This window comes from Cygnus olor, chromosome 8 (genome assembly GCF_009769625.2).
Source record: "Cygnus olor isolate bCygOlo1 chromosome 8, bCygOlo1.pri.v2, whole genome shotgun sequence".
Lineage (NCBI taxonomy): Eukaryota > Metazoa > Chordata > Aves > Anseriformes > Anatidae > Cygnus > Cygnus olor.
Window position 1 is genome coordinate 29,456,855 of NC_049176.1, and position 26,725 is coordinate 29,483,579.

Below are 26,725 nucleotides of genomic sequence, written 5' to 3' on the forward strand. Positions count from 1 at the left end.
TCTTTAAAATATTGCTATCACCTTCGCTCATATGTGAACTGAGTGTCTAACTCAAGACTCCACTTACATAAACCATTTGTCTCATATTAAGTAGAAAACATGTTCTGATGGAGTCTAAGCAGATAAGACACTCTAATTAGCAGGCACATGGAGGACATAAAGAATTCAAGCTCCTCTCAGAGGAGTGGGGATGGGAAGCGGAGCTCTCTACCTGGCGTCCCATCTGTTCTGCCTCTGTCCGTGTGGCTGGCGTCTAGAAGTTGTCACTGGCTCAGATTATTGGTGGTCTTCGCAAAATTAATGGATGGATTTAGCCCACTTCTCAGAAGACAGGTGCTCTCCTGCAGGAAAACACTCTGAGGGCACGAGAGGATGATTTGCTCTGAGAAGATGGAGCAGAGGTGCAGGCAGCGGGACCAGCGCTCACAACTGCTGCTGCCCAGTCAAGGATGCAGCGGGAGCAGGAGCAGCAGTCGTGCAGCTGAGGACACTGTCCCAGGACCTGCAAGACCGAGATCTCTTCCTGCTCCCCCGATCTCCCCACTCATGAGGACTCTGATGCTGGGGATGGTTTTCACCACAGGAACTGGAGAATGGGGCAGGGAAGGGAAGGAGGCAGGACGCATCTCCTAACACCAACGTAAAAACATTCCCCTTTCTGTTCGGGACGTGGGTCTACATTTTAGTTATGGAGATTTCCCTGCTTCTCAAACTGACATCCATGTGTGGACAGAGAGACTTCTGATGGAAGAGGAGGAATAGAAAAAATAGAAACCGGGCACACAACAACAACAAAAATTGTTTCCCGTCAGCTAAACTTTCCAAATTGGAGATTTTGGCGTGACTCAGCCCATCCATTTTTCACAGGACTTGTTTTAATACATTGGCAGATTTGACATAACAGCAACATTAAGTTACAGTTAATTAGATAGTTAAAATGTAGTCAGGTTACAGTAAATGTTAGCCTAGACATTGGAAGTACATATATGCACATATATACATATGCTGTATACACAAACATACTAGTTACGGGATTAGCACCAGTTAAGACCTTCCATAAACTATTGAAAATGACCATATCTCACTTTTGTATAATTCAGAGAGAAGGAATTTCCTTTCAGAGACTATGTGACTATGCTGATTTCACAAAAAAAAAAATAGAGTTCTAGTGTTTAAAGGAAACCTTACAACAGCCACGGGATTTTCGGTAATGTACTGGGGAAGGCATTGTTCATATACAGACCTGATCTCTGTGAACAGTAACGGTTCCAGGCTAATAATGAAATAATCCATTTTTACTAGATGAAAGAAGAGGGATCAGAAAAGTAACTCGATCTGTGGGTAATAATGGTGCCAAAAGCTTATAATGGAAAATATCTGAAGAATCCGAGACTCTCTTTGAGAGATATGAATGATTTCTTTTTTCTTGCGAAAAGTGTATGAAGAACTTGAGAAGAAGTGCCTGACTGAATTTTATGAGAAAAAGCTCTGTTTGGGGGAGAAAGCGGCAGTGTCGGGTTGCAGCCAAAACACAGCTCGGCCCTACGTAGCAGGAGGCACAGCTGAAAGATGCTCCAGCGCCTGCACTTTATGCACTCACACGTTGACTTCTTTCTTTCTTCTTCTCCTCCTCTAGTTTTTTGTTCTCCAAAAAACAAAGTTTGTAAATTAGCAGGAAAAAGTCCCTGTGTCTAATTTTCCGTCTGTTAACAGAGTCCATAATTCACACCATAATGACCTTTCAGCAAAAAGAAAATATGGGGTAAAATCACTAAAATCAGCTGAGGACTTGCTGCTTATTTCAACAAGGTCAGGGTCCTGCCATTCCTGCCCAGCTGCTTTCATTGGGCAATTAAACCACATTTCATACAGCAACCTCCCCGACATGCAGTATTCAGTTTACCCCACCTGTGCAAAGAATCCTTACTCAGATAACCAGACGTAGTGACATCTCAGGAGCTTCTCGGCTGAGAAAGGCTTGCATGAGTCCTCCATTTATCCAAATATTTTTATGTCCAAACCCTCAAAATACGGCCACCTAAAGGATAGTGCAAACAGGACTCAAACAGATTCAGAAAGTCTTTTATGAAGGTAAATGGTCCAAGAATTCCCATTTCACAGCTGGGAAAATTGAGGCACAGAGGGACAAAACTTGTCCCTGGTGATGCAGCAGAGTTGTGCTTACCAGGCTCATAGCACAGCGGGCTCTCGGCAGCACTGTGCTGCCTCCCTGCACGAGGAAAAATCAGAAAAGTAGGTTTAGGGTAGGTATAATGAACCTCTTGGCTGTTCCTTCCATTAAAATTGCCTTTATTTTCTGCAGTTTCATCTTTTGCATTGCAGGCATGCGTGTACTGGTTACTGGGAAGTAAATAATAAAATTGGGGGCAACTCTCTGGCACGTTAATTTAAAGTACATTGTGAAATCTAGCCCCTCTCTCTCTCTCTTTCGTATACACATAAAACCTCCTTGCTCTGTAAGCGTGCATGTGAGTGGATGTGTAATGCAGATAAATCATTGGATTTCAATGACTACTGGGCTGAGATTGAAATAAGAAATAGCTTGTTGATTACTAAGGCGATTAAAAGGATCATCTTATTGATTCCCACCCAGCCAGGCACAGACCTCAATAATGAACATCGACTGGTTTAATAAGGGAAAAGGCAAGATTTACTGGACACATGTGCTTTTCATTAGAGAGAGCTGAAAGGAAATAAAAAATGCTGACCTACCAAGTCATGGGCCACTGTGCCTCTTACTCTTACGAGTGCAGCTAGTTCAGGAAAGTGGGTAATAGAAAGCAGTATGCGACGGCACAGGGGCAATGCCTAATAAAATTACTGAGACTAAAGTAACAGAAACAAAATTATTTTTGTCCATATTTTTTTTGTACTGATTTCCATTCCCCTTGCTTAGAGTACAAGAATTTGGATTTTGTCCGTTACCAATGAGAGCTGACTGTGCATTAAAAAATCCAAGGTGAGATCTCGCTCCCTCCTTAGATCCACTGGGAGATATGAGATACATAGAGGAAATCTATCTATCTAGGTTGGTACTAGGAGGAAATGATTATCTTAAAGATATGCTTGGGATTGAAAAAACATCAGTTTGGGCATTTGTGTTATACAGGAGTCCAGACATGGGTCCTATTTGTTCTTGTAACAGTCAGTGGCTCTGTGAAGCTCTCCTTCAGGAAGACTTCCATTTCTAAGTCCATACCACAGGTATAACTGCAGCTACTGGTACACGTGATGGGCAAATTTTTCTTCTTAATAGTCAGCAGCAGAAGCTGGTTGTACAAAATACAAATAACCATACCTTCACGTGTGTCATACCTCAGATAGTTTACACCCCTGCCAGAGGGCTCATACTTGAACCTAACTCCTCAGATAACACCCACCTCACCTACACCCATGTGTAACCTCCTCAGAATCAGAGGCTCGGCGGAGTACAGGAACCAGGCTGTGCAGGAAAGACCTCATTTCTGGGAGAGAGGAAGCAGGTTGCTGAGGATTGGAGACGTTGTGGGCTGCTAAGGGAGACAAGACTTTCAAACAAACACCCCTTCCTATCACCCTCTGATTCACCTAGCCCATGGCGCTGCTGAATCACCGGGTTTTCTACAAATAATCAAATACTTTGAATATCATATACATGAAACATGATGTTCTTACTTGTGAGCCCCACAGAGAGTATTCCTTTCTGAAACAGTACAACGTGTGTTTTCTTTGCCTGCTTACACAATGAATGATGAGGAAATGATGAAATTTAGTATTGTGCTCACTTTTGTTCTGTGTGAGAAGTGGAGGTTTTCTAGAAGCATTTAAAACCAGAAGGGCCAAAGTCTGCTTAGATTATAAGGGCAGATCCAAAGCACCTCCACTAACCCTAACGGGGTTACCGAAGGTCTGTCACCATGTCACACTGTAAGGAAAAGAAGGACAGACCTACTTAGTAAATTAATTCTGCTTTAACTTGAGGAATTGGTACAATACTCATAGATATATCCATCTGTGCCCTCTGTGAGGGACTCCCTGTCACTAAATCCTTTGGACATCCCAGGAACTTGGTTGATTTTTTTTTTTGTGCTAATGGTCCTGTTAATGGCCAGTGGCTGGTACCAAGGCCACTGCATTAGCACGAAATCCCTTCCTGCCCACGTTTCCTACCAGTCTTGGTGGCCCAGGAATTAGGAGCGGGGTGCAGGACATTTCTTTCTTTCTCAGATGGAAGCCTTTGGGTAACAGCTCAGCGGGAGTTTAGAGACTCGGCCTCCTAGGGAACCAAGATGCTGATAAGCAGTATCTGCCTCCGGGCAGATGCTCCCAGCTCCCAGGAACTGCTGAGCTCCAAATTCAGCAAGAACCGGTGACACTGATGTGACATTCAGGTGAGAGAGGCCAGTGTTGAGGGCACGAAATATGCCTCATAAGTGATATCTCGCCGGGAGCTGAGAGCCCCTGCCCGAGCAGGGACGTGTCTCCGGCCACCCCGGTGCCTGGCCCGGAGCCAGGCCTGCCACTGCCACTCAAACCCAAAGCATCCAGTCCCACCGCCGGGGAGCAACGCGGGTAGCACCTCCGAGCGTGACTTCCCTCCTGCTTCTGCTGTGTCCCCTGTTCTGCCCAAGGATGGTTTGGATAAGTGGCTGTAGCACGGGCTGACACGAAGGTTGTTTTGGTAGCTCGGAAATATTGCCTGCACAGATAGCCTCTGAGACGCTCATATAAACCAACACGAAGTGCTATGAAGCCCTCTGTGGGCACGTCTCTTTCTGCTTACAAGTGCCCTATTTAAATCTAGCCTATGGTTGAATCAGAAGTGAAGTGCAGCTGAAGGGCTCCAGAAGCACTGAGGAAGGATTTCAACCCAGCAGAAATGGCCAGGCTGCCAGTCACACCAGCCATCTGTCTGCTACCGCTGGCCAAAACCTACCAGGGTCTGCCAAAAAGGACAGGGATGTCTCACCTCAAGTCCCACCACCTTCATCCCCTTCCTGAAACCCAAAGATGGCATTTCTAGTCATGCACAATCTAGTGATTTAAGAAATGTTGGATGTTGTGCTGTAGACTGAAAAAACAAACAAAAAACAACAACAAAAATGCCTTGTCTAGGGAGACTTCTTCCCACAGCTGATTTCCCTCCTCTGCCTGCTTCCACCCGAGAGGTACCGTCAGGCTGAGCTTCCCCTTTCCAAAGCTGGCATTGCCAGCTTCCAGCTGAGGTCAGAGTTAAGGCTTGTTCCTCTTGCCAGAGGAATTTGGGCATGTGTTACATTTCTTCGATGCTGGAAATGCAAAGGAGTTTTCTTGTGGAGGCTGTTTCTCAGTGTGATCGCTTGCTATAATGTGTGGGCACAAAGGGGTGTCCAAAAACTCCACTTAGCCAAATATTTCCCTGCATTTTAAGATTTGCATGAGTGGGTTTGTACTTAAGCAGCCTTTAATGTATTCAAAAAAAGGTTTGGTTGGTGGGTTACATAATAGTGTTGAATCTGACCCAGACGTGTTGTCACAGCACTGCTGTCAGATAGATAGTGAGCTGTCAGATTGAAATATTCGTTAGTAATCTAGGTTATTGGGCCCCTTCCTTCAGCAATGCGCCCAGCAGAAAGCAGCAGTGTTAGGAGCTGGAATTACAAGGTTCCTCAATGGGGCTAAATATTCTTCTCAAATCACTGCCTGATAAAGGGAAAGTTTTCAGACGTACTATGTTCTTTTCCAGGATCAGCTTCCAGCTATTTAATTTTTCACCGTTCTTCTCAGGCTGCAGCATGGTTAGAGGTCGTAACATCACAGATAGAGAGGTCACAGATTTCAAGGTATTTACCAGAAATATGCCCAAATAGGAAGGAAAAGGACTCAAGGACTTGGTTGTCTGCAGTCAGCCCTAGCAGCACATAAAGCACTATACCATCAGGCACTGTCATTACATAGTTGATCTCTAATTAAAACCTTAAATACAGAGACTAGATAAAGTGCTGACCTTTTCCACTGAGAAAAGACTAATTGTTCTTTGTTGTTAAAGATGCGCTAGGTATCTTTAAAAATGTAATCTTGCTCACTCCAGGACACTTTTTTTTTTTTTGTTAGAAAGGTTCTGCTACAGAGCCATTGATAGGAGAAGCAATTAGCTATAAAAAAACATCTTATGCCACGTAATGACACTTGCGTACATTTGAAAACATTTTATTGCAGAGTTCTTAGCTACTGAAGCTTGAATTCTTATTTTGCACAATCTTCTTTTTTAAATCGATTTGGGTATCAGAGACCAAAAATGCTAGCACTGTCTTGGGGAATATTTCTCAATTAATGAATTTAATGACTTTTCATGGATGAATCTTGCCACTTTGCCATGTCTATTCTTTACTCATAATGCAGTGATCCTAGCGTGCTGTGACTGCTTGATGCAATATATACCACATAATATATCTGCTATCAGTATTCTCATTACAGAGGGAGAGAGAAGTGAGATTGAAAAGTGAGAGTAGAACTGGTCAGATCAAAGTAAAAGAGAAAACAGCGAGGAGTAAAAAAAGACTATGTGGAAAACCCATATTATCAGGACCTTGAATTCTCCCCAGCTTAAAGTGACCCAGGTAGAAAAATGACTTAATTTCTGTCCTATCGAAAGACTACAGCCCTTTGGTCAGAGAAAACAGAGACTGGGGAAGGAAGTTGGGTTGTTAGGAAGACAAGGCATTTGTAGAAGATACCAATCTGAACCAAAAAAATATGTGCTTATCCTTGGCTGGAGCGATCTCCCACTTCAGTTCCTCGGGGCATAGGCTGTGGTCGGCTCTCCTGAGTTGTTCCGGCTGCATTTAATGTTCTTTGCACCAACTTCAAGGCAAATAAGCTCCTGTCTCATAGAGAGAGGCACAGGGCTCTCTCCCCTCGTGCACATCACTGACACTCGCCACTTTGAACAAATTTCGCTAATCCAAAGCTTTTTATCTGAAGCTTTCTGCTGACTGCAGCGATGGCTTAGGCAGTTCCACCAGAGGCAGAGAAAGGCTCCCGAGCTTCCCACCAGCACTGCGTTGAAAGGACTCCAGGAGGTCCCTCCTGATAAACATCGCCTCTGTTTCACATTTGTGTGTATACATCTGTCTGAGCTTTGTTTCAGCTTGGTACTACTTCTTTTTATTTCATACAGGGAATCTAACTCAACCTATAACAATGTGCTTGATTGTGCTTTGTGTTGGTTTTGCTTGCATGCAACTGAGTAGGAATTAAACATGCTCTGTAGTATCTGCTCCTGCACAGAAGGGTAATACAAACTTTGCCTGAGCCGTTCAGCTCCTTTTCTGTCATGTTTTCCTGGTTGTCTTCACCCTGGGTACCACCAAAGCTCATTTTGCTGATGCAGGTGTACGAACTGACTTACAGGATGGAGAAAGGCAAGGCACCAGCTTCACAGCAGTTCTCTTCTCTGAAGTTTCCCCCACTCGCTCCACTCCATTCATTTTTACTCAGCTCCTCGCTCATCTGAAGTCTGCTTTGAATTATTCCGGGCAGTATGGGCTGATACTGGCCCTCACTTAGAAGACTCAGATTCATCTTCCTTTCTTTAAAAATCCTGCAGGGCAGAACTGATTGTAAATGGTTGAGACCACTTGCATCAGATAGTTTACTGGGAACTGCAGTCTCTTAGGACTCATCTCCCCAGGCAGCAGTGTGCGCTGCCGTGAAATGAAGGATGTGTGCACCCCGGTCTCAGCAGTGTCTGCACCGCCAGGGTGTGGGACAGGCCGTACCCCACTGGGGATGAGCTCTCGGGTGGGAAACGGGCAGCCTCTGAGCCCTAGCACAGAACCCACGGGGAAGATGGAGCAGGATGGGTGCCTGCCTCCGGCCGCAGCACTGTTAGTGGTACAGGGACCGTGCTGCAAACCAGCAGACTGGAGCGTGCTCCCTATTTCCACAACACTGCCAAAGAGAACAAAAAGAGGAAGCAAGAAGAAAAAAAAAAAAAAAAAAGAGAGAGAGAGAAAGAGGCTATAAATCTCCCAAACTGTGCAAGATAAATTAGTGTGAAAAGTCATGAGGAACCTGCCAGGAAAGAGTTACTTTGTGCCATTTTGCAGCGAGGAAAAACAGCCTTAGGTTTTTCTATTGTCTGCAGGTTTTTCTCTGTGAGAACAGAAGGTTGGGCACAAGGTGAACTGTCAGGAGGAAAAATCGAGGGAATCATAGAGAAGATGGGCCTTGTACATAATTGATCTGACAGAGTGCTGCCCACTCCATCATTGTGGCTGAAATATGCTTGGCCTCCTGCGCAATAATGCATGTGAGTTTAGCAGCGCAAGAGTTGGTCTATTAGGGAGTTTGTTTAACCAGGAATGCTCCCAGCCCTGCCAGCACCGAACGTCCCTTAGAAATCACAAAAACTGCTCTCTGACTGGAAGAAAAAATCCTGCCGTGCTAACCACTTTCAACAGCAGGCATAAAAACAGAAAGTGACTTTGGGTGAAATCAAGGGCTTGTAGAAGTAAGAGCAATATCTGCGTTGCCTTCCACAAGGCCAGCATAATGCTGTGCTCCCTGCAGACTTCCCTCATTGTTTCTCCCCATCAGATTTCTTTTTCCTTTCCTAATCTTTTAGTGGAAGATGTTACCATCTCAGTGAATTGTCTCCCAGCTGGCCTGGCAGTGTGCCCTGTGGTCACTCATAACTCATCGTAGGTGCCTTCTGTAGGGGGTGCAAAAGATCTCTGAGGATTTGGGACTTCAGACCTGCAGCATTATTATAATTGTTAAATATTATAGCTTTATAATAATACTGACAGGTGAAGAGGCAGAGCTTTATAATAATAAAACTGACAGCTGAAGAGGCAGAGCTTAAAAGACCAAGATACGCCAACCTAAAAGTTCTGATAAAAGCTACGATTTCCAGACACAAGCAATGATTGTGTTTTAAAAACTCCAGGTGCTCCAGGTCTGCAGACCTTTTCAAGAGACCTCTCTCATGCTTTGCTTTGAATGAAACCTCGACAAGTGGTTGAATACTCTGAAATGATGACTGTGAGGTAGGTGCTGAGAGCTCCCAGACCGCCGGGGGTCTGAGCTCAGGCTGCTCGGGGGATGCAGATCTTGCTCTCTGCTCCTGGCAGTGCAGAGCTGTGGAGGGACCGCTCTGTTTTCCCCTGCACCACGACTTATGCCACCTTCTGCTAAGACCGAGCGCTGAAGTTATCATTTACAGTCCGTCTCACGGTGGATAAATCAAGCCTGCAATGCACCAATGCTGCAGCAGGGTCACAACAAGCAATTTTCTAAAAACTGTGCTGACATCATCAGATTTTTTTTTTTAATCCTTACCATTTCCAGCTAAAAAAAAAATCCATCATAATTATGAAAATGACTTGTATCAGACCTCAGAATAATCTTCCCATAACTAATCGCTACTGATCTTTAAACCAATTGTGATTTATTTTACCCCTCAGATATTCCCTCTGGCTAATGTTGTTGAGAGCTGTGATCACCAACTCCAGACTCAGTAATATTGGCTAAAAACATTTGACAAAAAAGGGGTTAACAATTTCCATGCAGGGTGAAGCTATAAGGAATTAGTGCTCCAGAGTGTAGAACATTCACTTTTACAGTAGGTGGTGTTCTTGTTACACTTTCATACATGCCAGGCTAATTAACTGTCTTAAAGACCACATCATTAAATTATTTCCCCTGCTTAAAACACTGCAATGTTTAATGTACCCCAGCAATTCAATTACATCTAAAACAATATCCTAAGGATGAACTACTGCAGGGTGGCATTTAGAGGAAGTTTCGTGCTTTACCTCAAATACAGGTAAAATACAAGAGAAAAAATAGAATTCGAATCCAAAATAGTTATGCGAACAAAAAAAAATTCTTCCACAAAAACTTGTAAGAGAAGGTAGCTACTGTAGGCTGGGTAATTGATTTTCCCTTTACTCTTCTTAGTAAAAGTTCAGTTGAAGACTCTAAAGAGTTTTATTTTTCCCTGAATACTTGTTAAAAACTGCCCATTCCAACTTATGATGCATTCATATATTTTTGTTGCTTTATCTTCCTTCCCTGATGCTGATTCTCTTAAGAAAAAAAAAAGCACAGTGAGATTTCACTATTATAACACCCTGGAAGAGGGCAGTGGGTCCTGAAGGCACATTTCAGACCTTGCTAGGGGGTCAATATGCAAAGGTTTCTCGTACACACCTCATCAAAATACCTCGGATTAATTTCTCAGAGGAAAAGCAGGCTGCATTCTGGCTCGGCCACCTCCACGCCAGCATCATTTCCAGGTAGCAGTGATGCATCTCCCGGGGCAGGGAGCCCTGCACAAAGGACGCCGCGGCTGCTCGAGCCTCGCTCCTTGTCAGCAGGAGCTGCAGAGGTTGTCCTCTTTGTGCCGGGGACGTGGAAACACACTGCTTGCTGCCAAGGGTAGGAGCAGCTTCAGCAGCAGAAGCTTGTGTCACTGGCGGAGAGCACATCATCTACTGGATGTACAGAGAAACAAGGATAGAAGTGACTAGAGGAGTAATTCTGACTGCACACGAGCACAAAAAGCCTTTTGCCAGCCTGTCCTCTGCCATCTCCGTGTGGTATTTGAAGAAATACTGATCCCTAATGTCAGGGAACCAAGCTTCTTGCACTTAAAGCCTCGTTGGTATTTGGGGTAGGAAGCTGATGTTCTAAAACTGATTCTTTTCCTCTCAACGCATGCACAAATTAATCAAATTATTGTTTAAAGACTTACAAGGCACCCTTCAGGTCAGAGCACAGAGTTTAGCGTTACAGATGGGATAGGACCCTGCTAAAATGCAAATTATTACCGCAGTCATTTGGGTGGAGTTCATCTTCAGCTTCACTTCAACAGGAACGCAGTCATCTGAATAGCTTCGGTGACAACCTCTGTGTGGGAGCTGCCGCTTCCTGCCCCAAACCTATCTCATTTTCTAAGGCATTCTGCCAAGCTAGCCGAGAGTAAACGTGATCTCAAAGACAAAACCCGGTGAACCCCAACTCAGGTAGCAAACCACAACAAGGATGTGTGGGAACCAAACCCACAGACAGAAGCCACAAATCACAATAAAAGCAAGATAACCACGTAATACTGAAAAGGCCTCACTTAGGGCGGAAGAGATATCTTAGCACGTAGAAGAGGATCATGATTTTACTGTCTTTTGGGGGAAGAACACAACAGGATAGTTCTCCTTTTGGCTAACTAAGAAAAGTTAACTCAAGTGACCATATACATTTCTACTTTCCACCATGTAATCGATCGTGTAGGAGAGAATGCAGTCAGGATCTGGCCCTACAGCCCCATTTTCCTGTGTGACGCCATCCCATGGGCAGATGTGTCATTATTATGTGATGGGGAGGGACTTTGCTGGTGGACACTTCTGGTGCTGGAAGGTGGGAAGATGCTCGTGCTCTTGGCATCGGGAAGCAAGGTGGTGTCTCCAAACAGTTCATCCACTTCTCAGACTTCATGATCTTCTCTGGTGGGCCGGGTCCGCCTTTAGGAGACGAACTGACTGTTCCCAGCTTAGGGGAAATGAAACGGAACTGCAGTGTCTGTAGGAGGCTGTGAGCTTAGGATTTTAGCATGGAAGCATCAAGTTGTTCCTAATGCAGCCATACCAATGAGAAAGCCTTTTCAGATTTTAAATGTCTAAATTTAGAGGGTATGTAGCGCCAGGGTTTTGGCTGATTTCAGCTATAAAGGATTCCCTCACCATGAGGAAAGCTTATGCACGGGCAATAACTACCAAGTAGCGGCTGCACTGCAAATCCCACAGGGACGTGTTTTTATGGCCAATACTCAGAGCAAGCTGCTTCTTCACCAGCCTGGTGGTGGGTGAAGCATTCTCCTTGTGCAAGTCTATAAAGAGGTCCACGATCCAGCCAGGCACCAGTGCCTGGATGCTGCTTGAATATCTGCAGTGAACCCAACCGAGGAAATGGCCTGTCAGAAAATCAGGCATTGGGAAAAAAAAAAAAAAAAAAAAGGTGGGGGAGTGGGGGCTTAATTTTCCATTTTCACTGAGCTTAGTTTTCTGATCTCTCACTGCATGGTCAGAGAAACACCTGTGCTGGCACAGGGGGAGGGAGTGCAAAGCACCATCTGGAGAGCACGGGGGACAGGAAACCCACGTTGGTTGCACAACGGGCCTCTGCCAGCTTAACTAGGCATGGAGCGCTGGTGTTAATCAAGACCTTGAAACAAGCCTCAAGGCAAACAGAGCATGGCATCCACGGGATTAACCACAGGATGAAATACTTCGCTGACCATATGATGACCCACAAGTCCCTAAAACATAGATTTACACTGAGATACCTGTGTTAAGGATGTCATCAGTGGCATTATAGGGAGCTGAAGGTGAAATTCCCACTTTGCAGTGGTTTGAAATACATAGTTCGTGGCTGTCTTAATTCACAATAACCAAGTCAGAACATAATTGTGCACCAGAACATCCATAGATATGGTTTCTAAAATTCATACAACCTAATCCCTTTGTCACCTGCTTAAACCTATGCCAAAGGTTTGTGATTAGGTCTGTGCTCTCCTGGTGAATTCTGCAGTGGCAAACCAAGTACAGATGTGCATCACCCTCAGGACTACACTTAAAGCCCATGCATATGCATTTTATATAATGTGCTGCATAGCCTTGCATTTTCTTTCTTTCAAATTATTCTTTATAATTTTTAATTAGTTTTAATATATTTATTTGTCGTATATGTCCCAATTATTTATTTAGTATTTTATTCCAATTTTATGCCATCGTATACTTAGGCAAGTCTAATTTTTTTAACCTTCAGTTTCTGGATCTGTTGAACAAATAAATTGCAAATGTCAAGATCATTTCCTCTCTCAAGAGTTTCCTAAACCCTAACCAGCTCAAGTCACATGTAACATAAAACACACTGCATGAACTGTAAAACATATGCATGCATAACAATCTTTTTTCTAATGTAGTTATATTTTGTGCATTTATTCCCTTGAAGCAGTCAGTAAAATATTTCCAGTAGGAAAACATACCCTGACAGTAACATTTTTCATTCAACACTTCTCCCTGTCCTTGTTGAAAAGTCTGATCCTTAAAAAAGTGGAGGAAGGGGTTGCCGTATATGTGGAATTGGTATCTCCAAGATCTCAGTTAGGCTCTTGACCCAGACATTATGTATCTGGGCTCTGAGCCTGTCCCAGTACTATGGCTCTCGCTCAGACCGACTCATAAACTGCCTTAGGAACCAGTTTCCTGCACTGATTTTAAACCCTCACTTTTACAGCTTAGCTGAATGTCCAAAAGGAGTGCTCAGAGCTTTGTAAACCAGTCTCTTAAAAAAGCGCTGCTATGAAATACCTTTAAATTACAGCAAAGCACACTGAAATCTGGACAATAACTTCTCTACAAAGCGATCATGGTCTGTATGGGTAGGTTACTTCAATCCATTAGGCTGTGGCTGTCCCCTGGCTGAGAACCTGCTGCAATCAGAGATCCTTGCAGTAGCAAAATTACCGATACAATAAAAATCCTCCTGGTAACAAACGTAACCGTAGCAAACCTAATTCAATGAACTTTGGCTTGCTGTTGTTCCCCTTGCAAGCCACACACCAGTCCCTGAACCACAGCAGTGGAGGGCAATGGGGATGGCCACCAGTCTGCGGGTATCACCCTGACCACCCTCCTCTCCCAGGACCAGCATCACGGTAGGGAGGAGTCAAGGACAAGGTGCTCCACAGGCCCCAAAGCCACGTAACAACAGCCCGTTGTAAAATCAGTTGTGCCTTGTTTGAGTCCTACGTGTATTTAAAGTTGTTTCAAGTATGCTGGGCTGTTCGGTGCAGAAAATAGGCTTGCTGGGGTTGGAAAATGGGCAGTGAAGCCAGCATGCACGGTGTTTGCGCCTAGCTAATTGAGTATCTCAGTTTAATTTCTGCCTTGAACCTATAACAGAAGGTTACAATAGTTTCACCACGCTAATTTTACTTTAGATGCATATGAGAGAGATGGAAGGAGGTGCTAGCACACCCCCATTCCTAATTTGCAGTTATAATTATTTTGTAATAAACACAGCTCTGCAAATACCCCTTTGAGTGACAGAGCCAGAGACGAGAGCTTCTCTTCGTTATATGCATTAAAGGTGGTGGCAGTGACAGCGCAGGAATCCCATCCCTGCCTTGCGCTGTCCAAGGGGACGATCATCGTCTCAGCCTTCCTAAGAGCAGGAAACATTTTCTTTGCTCTCAGAGCGATGCCCATGGGGTGGGAGCTGCACAGCCCTGTCACTTAGAGAGCGCAGCAAGGCCGTGCTCCCGAACAGTCCTGTTGCAGCCAATTCCTGCAGCACCACCTGGGGGGTTTGGCTGCCGTTCTTCATTGCCTCCACGAGAGGAAAGAACGGAGACAACTGCTGCAGAGGATTCGAGTCTGATGTGCCCCGCTGCTACTCCAATTTAAATGAGTATCTCTTGCTTGACGTGTGAGATTCTTCTTCAGAGCATCAAAATAAGTCAATAATCCATGTCAGCGTGCCTCTGAAGTAGCACAGTTCTGTTGCACCTCAGGGCACAGCGTAGCACTGGGTTTTAGGCTCTTTGTTGAAACTTCACAGGGGTGAACTCGGCAAACCTGCATCTGAACACGCCGAGCCCCCTGCAGATCCTCACGCCCAAGCACTTGGGTTCATCTTCAGGTAGTTGCTGGCATTCATCTGCATTTTACCATGGTCTGGAAACTGAGCCCAAGCTCTGTTTGGGTGATGGCACTTCCATGCACAAGGCTTTCTGTTGCAGGGAGCAGACAGCCGCTTATTTGGAGGCAGCCCACAAGGGAAGAGACCAGCCTGTCTGTGCATGATGTGGACAGCAAATGTCATTGTAAGGAATAAAATAAGCAGGTGTATTTGGTCCAAAATGGGGCACATACATATTTTGCTCCAAAGCCTCGGGTGCCATAAATTTCTACAGTTTTGCTGGAGATCACAGCTACACCAAGAAATGGCCAGAATATCGTGTATACAGCTAACCTGACAGCCAACTCACAAACTGCTCCTTTGTCACCTCGGGATGGGTGCACTGAGCATACCCAAGGGAGCCAGGGTACTATCTGACAGTCTCTGAGAGAAACTCCTACCGCGTTGTGTACCCTTTGCAACTCTTTTACGGGCCAATTCAATGCACTCACTCTCACAGGAACGTGGAGCTGTGCTTTAGCAGCGCCAGCAGATTGCATTACCTTGCCTGCCTGTACAGAAATCACACGTTTCCCTCTGCCTGCAATCCCATAGGTTACAGCTAAGGTCAGGAGAGAACAAAAATGATACTTTGCGATCCAACATTTAGACAGTTATCAACTCATAAATCTTGGTCCGACCGTAATGGCGAAGCGTGGGGCACTGCAGTCCCGTATGCACAGAGATGTCTGCAGGAGCAAAAGAAAGGCAAAACTGTGCATAAGACAAAGACTGTATTTAGCACGTGGCAAGCCAGACGTGCCTTTTCCAAACTATTTTTATTTTCCTATTTTGCAGTCTTCATTTTCTGCGTATCTAGGTGGGAATAGAAGACCATGTCACCACTTGGGATTATTTATAGCAGTTAGCTAAGGAGTAATGATCATAAGCAGAATCACTTAAAGAACAACATTGAAATGTTTTTCATACTGAAAATAAATGACTCACTCCTTTGTATTTGGCAGCTTGAAATGGGACCTCTTTCCTTAATGACATTCCTCCTTTGCAGTGTGCTTATATTCATTTGCTATTGTGCATTTGTTCATAGTACCAGTAATACTTGGCACTTACACTCCATACTGTTAATTCAGTGACTTTATGAACACCGATTAATTAAACCGAACAGTATCCTTAAGAGGTTTAATGTTTGCACCCGTTTTTCAGAGCAGAAAACAGGGAAGGGTTAAGTTTCTTGAGAAAAAAGAAAAAAAGCCTTCTGCAAGTCACAGGTGAATTGCAATGTTCAGAAGGGGTTTGTTCCCCCTCCTCTGTCACCAGAACTGATGTCAGCACGGCAGGTACTGTGCTAGATTTCTGTCACAGAAGACCAACCTGATTCACAAAGAAACGTTTGGGATTTTGGCCCTTATATGGCTTTGCACCCTCATCCTCAAACTCATCTGGGTAATTTGTCTAAACTTCATGAGCCTGAAATTTAAGCATTTGAAGTTGTAGCTACTCTGCAGGACAATCCTTTCTCGTCTGTACCATCTGGATCCATCCATGCTTCTCACAAGCTCTTCCCAAAAAGATGCTGGAGCCACTGGAAGAATTCTGGCCTCACTTGCATTCACTCAGCTTCACTGTTAGGTGATTCCGTTTATTTTTCTAGTCACTATTCTTATGTTGGTACAAGGCATTAGCACAGTAAGGACACTGCTGAATCAACCCCCCTGCACAAAAAGTCCTCAGGGAGTCTCCCATTAAACTTGCCAAGTAGCCCAGTCTCTCTGCAAGAACCTCGAGCAGAACCACTTCCCCAAGACCCCTTTCTCGCTCCCTGCTGCAGAGAGCCAGCCCTTCGCACTTCTTTGCAGTGAGATGCACCAGTTTGGGGGTAATTCATTCAGCAACTGTCAGATCTTTCTAACTGCTTTATAGCTTGTCCTCCCCGAGCATTCTTTCAGTAATCCCTATACCAAAGCTGAACCAAATGCGTGTTTATGTAAAACAGTCCATGCTATATGCAGCCTGTGCTTTTTGCATGACCTTTAGTGTAAAATGCAATATGTCTGGTCTCAGTTATGTTATTCTGTCAACATGTTCCAGTTTGGGCTAAGCTGGAAGCAGCGCTCCCTACATCTGGCTCAGGAAGAGAGGACATCTGTGCAACTAGTCTAATAAACCAGAGCAATTCAATGAAATATTGTTCTAGTGTTAGGGAATGAAAAGAATTTTTGCATTGCAAAACACAACAAATGCTGACTTCTACCAATAAGAGTGACCTCCAGAAATATGGGAGATAAATCAGCATGAGAGAAGGGCGAAGAGATGTTAAATGATGCTCTTATTTCAAATATAAACATCTCTCAAACACATAAATCATCTCATTTGATTTAAAGTTATTTAGTCCACATGGAGTTAGATAATGTCCTCCTTTTAAAAATATCACTTTGGAAATTTATGGATGAAAAGTGCTAATTATGTATTTTTAAATGCATTTTATAATTTCATTGTATGAATCTCTTTAGGACATAATGCTATCTATAAATCCTTTCCCTTCTCCTACCCAGGATTTTGTGAGGAACGCAATTGCTAATGCAGTCTAAATTAGACAACGGCATTTGGTGAGGTCAGAATACTATTGCCTGGAGGATCCCATTTTATTTTCTTTGGCCATTTTTAAAAGGATAGTACCTTACACTTATTCTAATAACAGTGTACAGCTCTGAAGTAATTCATTCAGCGATTGCTTTTAGCTGCTTTACAGTCTTCATCAGCCCTATTTATCCTCCTTTTCTGAGTACTCTCGTCGAACAGTGAAAAAGTCCAAAGCGAAGTAAGCTCTTGCCATCCTTTATTAAGTAACAACCCCACTTCTAGAAGATACCGGGAGTCACTTACAACTGAGAAAAATCCCTTTTTGCTCTTACATACTGAGTTTCATGCCTGACTTGGGGTAGGAAGAGCACAACAGTGCCAGATTTCTCATGCCGTCCTTCATACTCATCTCCTGTTGATGTAATTCTTAAACTTTCTCCTGGAGTTTCTCTACAAATCTCACCTTTGCCATCCATTCTGCCCAAGCATACCTTGCCGTCATCTGCCTCATGAAGAAATCCCAGGAGGATAATGCTGCTCTTTTAGTTCAGAAGTAGGTCCAAGAGCCCACCAGGCTGTTTTCCAGCTCCCATACAGTTTGCCATCAGCAAACTTCTCTGCCCCACAGCCACGTCAGTTGGTCTCCACCTCATCTGTCACCCTAAGGCCCACATACAACCAAGTTCATCCTACTCATTGCCTTTTGTAGGACTTACTCCCATCTGTCCCACTCCCATCGATAAACCTTTTTCCCAAAGAGAGTGAAGAAGAAAGCCCGGTGTGGTGTCAATGAGCAGGGAATACAAAACATCTCTGCATTGGTTGCTTGCAGCATGTGCTGAATAGGCAGTACACCTTCAAGAAAACCAAATACAGTCAGTGGCAAGATAACTGCAAGTACAGTGGGTAATATTTGCAGGATCTCTTTTCTTAAAAGAGACAAAAAGGCTCTTAAAAGTTTCCTTCAGGCAATTTGATTCTCATCCAAGAACTTTGAAGAAAAAAACCTGCCCATATATCTTGCTGCATTCCTGACTATCCCGGGACATACTTCTGACCCAGTGGAGCATATCAGTCAGGGACAAGGCAACATCGGTGCTGAACCTCTGACAGCGTGCCTTATGTTAGCATACAGGAATGTAGGAAGGGGAGGGGGGTTACATCACATAGCCCTGGTGTATAATTGATGAGTGTATTAATATAGAAGAAATAATGGTCCAGCAGACCAGGCACTCAAGGAATCAACAGTCTCCTTCTCTGAGCCCCTCCACATATCTCTGTGGGTCCCATGTTGGATTGTTTCATCTTTCTGTACATCCTTTTCCCAAAATATGCTTTGTTCTAAGTAGTCTGTGAGGACAGGGACCTTGTGTGTGTTTCCTAACTCATAGAGCGCAAGACAGCTTGGACATGGAGAACCAAGGGGTGTACGTGCATGTCTTAACTGCAGACCTCAGAAGTCTCGTAAAGAGACTAATAACTTGCCTTTTTTTTTCCTAAAAGGAAAATAATATATTTTTCAGCTATAGAAATGCAAAAGTATCCAACTGAAAAAAATGCAGGCAATTTTTCCTCACTGAAATGTACTGGGTTTAAGTTTATATTTTTATTATTTTATTAATAACTTCCAGATGGATCTTTGAACTTTAAAACTTCATTTCAGAGTGAATTATATTGCCTGCCCTAGAAGTACTCAAAAAAGCTCTAATGGAAGTAAAGACAAGGCCAAACTCCCTCTAATTTTCCTAAATTCCAGGGAAATGTATATCTGAGCCTGTATTTCCCACTCCAGAACCACTTCCTCTCCTGGCTCCAGAGAGCAGCCCGAGCTCAAACATATCTGAACTTTGGCAGCATCTACAGGCAAAACGCTGCCTCGTTTCTGGTAATAAATGTCATTGCACGTTTCAAAAGCAACCAGAAAGCTACAGCCCTTGTTGAATATTAGCTTCAAAACGATTTACCCTGAGTGGGTCTGACTGCAATGAACAGCAGTTAGTAACATGTTATGGAAACAAAGGGGGGAAACCACACTGAAGTTCAAGCTTAGCAAAGGACCAACAAATCTCTCTCATTTAAGCAGAGCTTAATGACAAGAGTGAAGGAATGGCATGATAAGGCAGTGTGATGCTGGTATTGTGTTTTAGCTGCATAACTGCAGAAACACCGAAGCATGTAAACACGTCAGTCTGCTTAAAAGCACGTAAACACGTCAGTCTGCTGCAAAACAGTCTGCCTGAAAATCATAAAAACCTGCAGAAGGTCTAACCCCATTACTCCTGCAGCTGTTGGTAAATACAACGGGAGCAGATTGGACTCCAGGTTTTTCAGGATACCTGCTGCACGTTGTGGCACCGAGCCTCAGGAGCGTTCCCACCACATCGGGTTTCCCCATGAACTCTTCCACTCCCTTAAAACTGCTCAAAACAATCGCGCTTTAGCATCATCTACTGGGAGAGACGGGCAACTGACTGGGAGGCTTGAGCAGCGCATCCGTGTGCGTCTGACTCCAGCAGTCCAGGCAGAACAGATCATTTTTCTCTTCAGAAGCTGCAATTTAAGGAATAAAGCAAATGCTTCGGTGCTAGCGCAGTGCAGACCAAAACACAAGCTTTCTACCCTGATGCTGCTCCCTTATTCCAGCCTCTGAGTCGCAGCACCCGAAGCAAAGAAGCCGGGAGGGAGGGAGCAGCCGATCTCACAGATCGGATTGTGCTATAAATTTTGTCACAGAAATGCGAGGTCGGTTGCGGCGGTGCTCAGCGCCGCGGGGCCCGGCGGCTGTGCTGTCTGCAACATGCCATGTGCAAGACAATCTGAAGCTTGCACTTTTCACCGGCGGCACCAGGCACCCAGCGATCCCAAAGTGCTGCAGGCGGTAATCCTGCCTGGCAGGTAGGTGTTATCCTACATTGCAAACAAGGAGATTTAAGGGCAAGGATCCCAGCAGCACTTAGGTGCCTCTCATTGACCGCAAGCTTGGCAAATCACCTGAAACCAATAGGATTTCATACCTTTAAAAATCCTGTCCAGGGTGATTTCTCCAAGGTTCATAGGACAAGGGTATGAGAAGCAGCATCCAGATCCTAGGAGTTGCAATCCCTTTAATTATTGGATTGTGAATCAACGCAATTTCTAAATCTCCCCAAAGATCTTGACATCAGACATGCCATAACTACCAAAACCAGTATGTCCCGCATGTGGGCATGAAGGGTGGATTCACCTCAGTTACATTTAACTGTCTAAAAACTAGATGTCTATCCTGAAAAAGTTATTAGGATCCCCTGGCAGTCAAGGAAGAGAGAGGCACTTTCAGGAAGCTGTTCATCTTGTTATCACAGGGTTGCTTCCTTGGGGTACAATCCGTTCACCTGGCGTTAGCTCAGCACCTGAAGCAATCCATTCAGAACAGGAGCTTAGGTTTGTGGTGCATTTTTGTTTGTTTTTTGAGGGTGGGTGGGAGACACGTACATTTTGTCTGCAGATCTCCATTACTGTCTTCCAGTCTGCATTGTCCCGTCTCTGGGGGCTGAGTCACCATGTCAGTGGTCTCCTCTGGGAGATCTTCCTCCACCACAAGCAGTAGAACCTCGGCTTGGCTCGGCTGCACATCTTCAGCCCCAGATAGCTCAAACAATGCAGCCAGCTGCAAAACCTCAGCCCCCACAGACTGTTACAGCATGACAATGGAAGTTATTCAGAAGAACAAAGTAACAGTTCTGGTGATAGTCCACGTGTATCAAAAAATACTGCATGTGTTTTGGAGTCCAGTTGAGTGACCTATTGACTAGAGATTAAATGCACTGACTCATCAGACCTCCATAATGAAGGTCAGGTCTTCTAGATGAGGGGTCTGAAAACTCCTGTAGCTACTAAAATACATGGCTTAATTTTTCAAGTTCCTCAGCACACGTGTGATCATTGAAAAAAAAAATCTGATTAAAATCCTTTAAAAATTATTTTCCTTCAATTTTAGAGGGAGTTTCTTTGCAGAGTTCTTGGGTGGCTCCTGTTCCTTTTTCTTGCCATCCATCACCTGGGTCTGTCTGCACATCTCTTCCTAGAAGCACTGGAGGCCAGGTAGCAAAATCATCATAAGCCATTTATGGGAGTTTCAACAAAGTTCTTTACAAAATAAGTGCTGAGAATATATGTGGGAACACACAACTCACTCACTTTGGAAAACCTGTAAACTTGCTTCCTAAAATCAGTAGTAGCAACCGCATATTTGGTGTACATCTCACTTGAGATACAGAAAAGTTTGCTCTTTCCCTCAAACTGTTTCTAACACCCTGTATAAAAGCCCAGGGCCTGCAGCTACAAAGCTGTTATTCTGAACTTTCTTCACTTCTATCAGTCCCAGCCTGCATCTGCCTTCAGCTCTTGGCTCTGTAGGACACAATGTCATCACCTATCATGTAGAAAAACTCTTTAAAAATGGAAAGCAGGCAAAGCCAGGCAAAGATACCACCCTGCCACCAACCCAGTAAGTCACAGAGCATCCCCAGCCCCGTTGGGACAGGGTGACCATGCCTGGAAAGGTGGCTCTGGGTGATGGCTGCTCCGAGGACGGGCAGGGAGCAGACCCCTTCCTCTCTGCCTGCACAGCTATGCACACAGATTCCTCTCCCAAGATGTTTTGGATTTTTTTGAGCAAGATGTAAGGAATACTCCCCAGCTGCACGCTGGCTTGTATTGAAAGACGACTAACATTTCACAGCTGTCGGTGGCTAGCGTGAAGCGTGACAATGGGACTCCCACCTCACAAATCCCACTGCAGCTCTTCGAGAAGCCCAGAGCTAGAGGTGCTGGGACTGACTTGTCCTCCTCCATGCAGCCAGCACCTCTACAGACCTGTTCCCTGTATGGATTTTGGGAGGCTTTGGCCTCCCACTGACTCCACTGTCTCTATGCTTACCAATAGGGTTGTTTTTAAACTTCAGCGGTGGCCCTTACTGGGTGCTCTCCGTTAGCTGGTGGGTGCATTGGTCCCTCTGCAAAAGGAACTCCAGCATCCCTGATAGGTCAGAGACACTAAGTAAGTGGATAGGAACTTTGCTGAGATTGCCTGCTTGGTACCCAAAATGTGGAGTATAATTTAGTATTGAATTTGAGAACAGCAGCAAACAGCTTCACCCCCTTTGTTGTCTCTGCTCCTTGCTGGACCTTGGCTCCCGAGGCAGCACATGGACATGGTGACTGCTGCAGGGGAAGATGAAAGAGGGACTAGACCCACCCATACACATCTAAAGTCTTTCTCTGTTAACAAACACTGTGTCAGTCTGGCTCTGTAAGTCTTCTTCGCTCTTCATTAATCTGCATCTGGGCTCGGGGGTTTGTGAGGATGAGGGTGGTCTTCTGCTCCATGCCTCGTCTTGGAGGGCGGGAAGCTGAAACGTCCCCAGTGATGAGCTGCTACCTTGATCCCATTACGGCCTCGGTTGTATTTTGGATACATCCAGTATTTAAGCAGCTCAGTCAGCCTCATCCCTTGAATGCCTGAAACTCTTTGAGGTTTATCTTCCAACTTCACCACGAGTTTCCTCCTCTGCAGTGTCTAATCGATGCTCTGACAACTTTGGGGCAGCCAAAGGTCAACACTGGGAAAGAAAACAAGGAAACAAGCCCTTGCACATGGGCAGACACTTGAACTGCTTGTTTTCCTCCACTGTTTTTTTTTACAGGGCTAACTTTAACTCTGTGTCTAAGTTTTTCCATCTGTAGAAAAGTCTCTTTTTGCAAAGCTCTGTACAGATCTCTATTCTTAGTGTTGTTATGCCAATATGTAGTCGATTTGCCTAATTCTGCGGTACTGTTCTGGAGTATTTGGAGATTAAAATTTATACTTCTTGTGACCTGGTTAAGGAGAAACAAACAAGATAAAAATAATGGAGCCTCGGATGCAAATTAATTCCCGGAGTTATTAATACGTACGCACTACTGAAGATAAAATATATAACCATCTGAGTACAAAGATGCCAAAATGTGGCTTACTAAGCGGCTAAAAAAAGAAAGGATGACACGGCCAATGATAATTTAACTAGTTCTGACAGTGGCATGAGACCTGATTACTGCTGCCTGAATACGGTTAGCAGTTTTTGCTTCGTGCACTGGCTGGGTTTGTATCTCCTCATTTACTTGACATCCCATGCTAACGCAGCTAGGATGTTTAATGCTGTTTATTTGCAAGTCAGTTTAGGTGTTGCTACTACGAAGGGACCAAACTATGCATATGGGGCTTACAAGCATCTCCCTGAGCCTGTGAGGGCGGCAAGGCGCACTGGGACAGGTCGGCACGCGGCTCTGTGTGCTTTGCCAGCCCCTCAGCACCCCAGCCAGCCTCGCTGGAGTCAGCAGAGACACTCCCAGGGACTTGGAGCCGGATTAAGCCCTGAGAGAGGAGCACAGCCAGGCCTGCTGGCTCAGACACGCAGGCAGAAATGACTTCAGTATGCAAGGTAGATTGAAATAGCAGACTACAGCTTCGGAACAAACATTTGAAATAAGTAAGCCCCAGTTAAGCGATGCCATGTCCGTGTAGGGATCCTGCTAAGTTACAGGTCAGGAGATGTCAGCCACGGGATCCACAGATCTGTGCTTGGCAGAGCTCTAGAGCTCAACGCGCAGAAACTCACACGACAGCCTAGGGGTTTTATCATGCTGAGAAAAAAGTCAGTTTGGCCCTGACCAGTCTGGTCTTCCAAGAAGACCCTCCTCGGGTCTTGCTGCCCTTCTAGCTGCCACGGCCTGCTGGGACTCACCTGTGAAGAGACCACCAGTGGTTGCTCCCAACTCTTATGTTTTCAGGACCTAAGTGAGCTGGCACACAGGTTAATCAGAATTTAAGCCCTGCTGGCTTCCTCTCTCCCCATCATCATTTCAAATTGGCCTTTAGGAAAAAGGAGTGGCAGCACCTCATCCAGGGCACCTGCCCCTGCAAGTCTCTTACCTAGAGGAAATAAATTCCTCCTCCCCAGCCACCAGGGGGGTTACTTTCTCCTCTAACCTCTCCCATCAGCCTCAACTACCAAGTTCAAAGCGTTACTGGTTTTATCCTTCCTCTGAGAAGCAGTGCAGAGGACACCTCCTCCCCTACAGACCTAGAAATATCTGTACCTGGAGCAGTGGTGGAATTTTAATCACCAGATCTCTTTTATTGAACTTCTGCTTCAAACCCCAAAAATGAAGCATGGCTTTAAAAAGCAGGTTCAGTGCCTAGTATCAGCACCAAGCCAAGAGTGCTGAGGAGGGCAGATGCTGCTCAGTACTGCTCCTCAGTATGACGTGGTGAGACAACAGGGTTACGTGTCCTCCAAGGTTATTCCAACATGGGCACCTCTCCACTGCCTAAGCTAGCGTCTCAGGCCTGGCATGTACTTTAACCATTTGCCAATGGTTATACAAACATACAGAAAGCTCAGTCTTCAGTAGTTTGGTCACAATTCTGAATACAAACCCAACTGAACCTACTAATTCATCTCTGGCCAGCCATAAGAACTGCCGGCAGAAGCGTACCTGCTCTCTGTCCCTCCAGCCTGGGAGAGACAAATCCTTCTACCAACCCCAGGAGCTGGCTCCTTATCACCTACAACATTTTACTCTGGTTTATTGAGCATAAAACAGTCACACAATCATTTTTGCTGCAAAACCAAGTGAAACAGTTTTCATCAACTATAACCTATTTTGTGTCCATGGAGAACTAAGAAAATTTACATAGGTGTACACACACACACACACAGACAAAAAGTCTTCTCAAACCTGTACAAGGTTTCACACAAAGTCTGGCATTTGGAAGTTGGGTTTTACTTTACGTAACTGCTGTGTATGCAAATCACATTTTGGATGATGCTAGTATTCTTCCTAACTTGATCTATATCTTATTTAGTCAGAAATCTCTACATCATTTTTGATGTTATGCATAGAAGCGACTGTACAAAGACAAGAAAAAAATAAAAAGCCTCCAGCTCAAAATGATGGTAGCACGGTTGTGATACAGAAGAAACTGGGAAATATTTTTCTGCTTTTATTTTAAAATTTTGCCCCTCTTGACTCCAAAAAGGTCTTGAGATGTCTAAAGCATTTTAGGAAAAATAAAAAAATGCTTCTTATTTGTGACTTAGATTTGAAGTACTCTTTAAAAACAGGCCTTATTTCTTGCCATTATTATTTCTGTTGTATTTCCAGCAGGACAAGAAAATACTTGCCCAAAACACTAAAAAAGAAAAACCTCTCAAGACAGCCTGTTCTTGCAAGATTTCCATCCCAATATTTACAGGCCCAGGAGGTCCAGATAAGCTTTGGATGTGCATCAAAGCTCCTGGATGGTTATCCAAACCGAGCACAAGCCTTGAACCTTTTGAAGTTTGTCCATCACTAGTTATCACATCCAATTTCTCCCCTTTTATAACAAGAATTATAGTCTATGTCTTCAGGAAGTTCTTATGCTCTTCAGTGACTCCTAATTTTCCACAGAGGGATATGCAGAATTTTGATAATGTCTATACCGGTCTTTCAAAGTCTTGCCCCTATTGTTTTTCAGCATTTACATGTATTTTTCTTATTTAAAACTTGAAACACAACCCGAGTTCATGCTTCTAATGATTACCTTGACAAAGCACCCGTAGCTCTTCCTGCTGCAGAAGCCGAGCCTGTAGGTTCAGGGCCTCTCCGCGGTACAGACTCAGCCTTTCACCACTGGGATCAAGGCTCAAGTTCATCCTGCACTCTCAAGTGAAATACGGTCAGCAGTTCCCACTCGGTCCCCGGTGAACAGTAGCTCACACAATAAAACTATCATACCTAAGTCAGCACTACTGGCAAGCTTTTGAGAGAAAGGCCTTGCGTGCCGGCTGATTTACGGGTTAACCCACCAGAAGATACTCCCTGTAGGTCAGGTGTGATGAGGTCATTGACAGGGCAATAGGGATGAAGTTTTTGACTGTAAATTCCCTATGTTTCAAAAGCTGTAACAGACAACTATAAACAATTCGGGTAAGCATCCTCCATAACTCAAGAGAAATATTCCTACTTTACGTACTGCATAAAGGATTGCCATTAGCTTTCTTGTCGTTCTTTTCCCTTACTGCATGTCTAAAGTAAGGTTACAAGAACAGATTTATTCTCCGCAAAGAAGTTTGAGACTATCTTCTTAGTACTTTCGAGTTCATTTGCAAAATTTGGTGGAGATTGCTTCAATTAGGGTCATCTGGTCATGTATCCCTTGATCCTTTGATCACCAAAGCAGAAATACCATGTTGGTAATCTCTGGGCTACCATTTGGGTTAATGAATCGGCTTGACTTTAATTCTAGCCTAGATGTAATCCTTTATAGCTTAATGATTTGTTCTAACATGAACTCCAATTTAATGTAAACAGTTTCTTTATTTAGAGTGAAAATTCTTTTTTATAACTTGTTTCTCTTCCTAATTAATTCTAGAGCAATTAAATCAAACCTTGATCT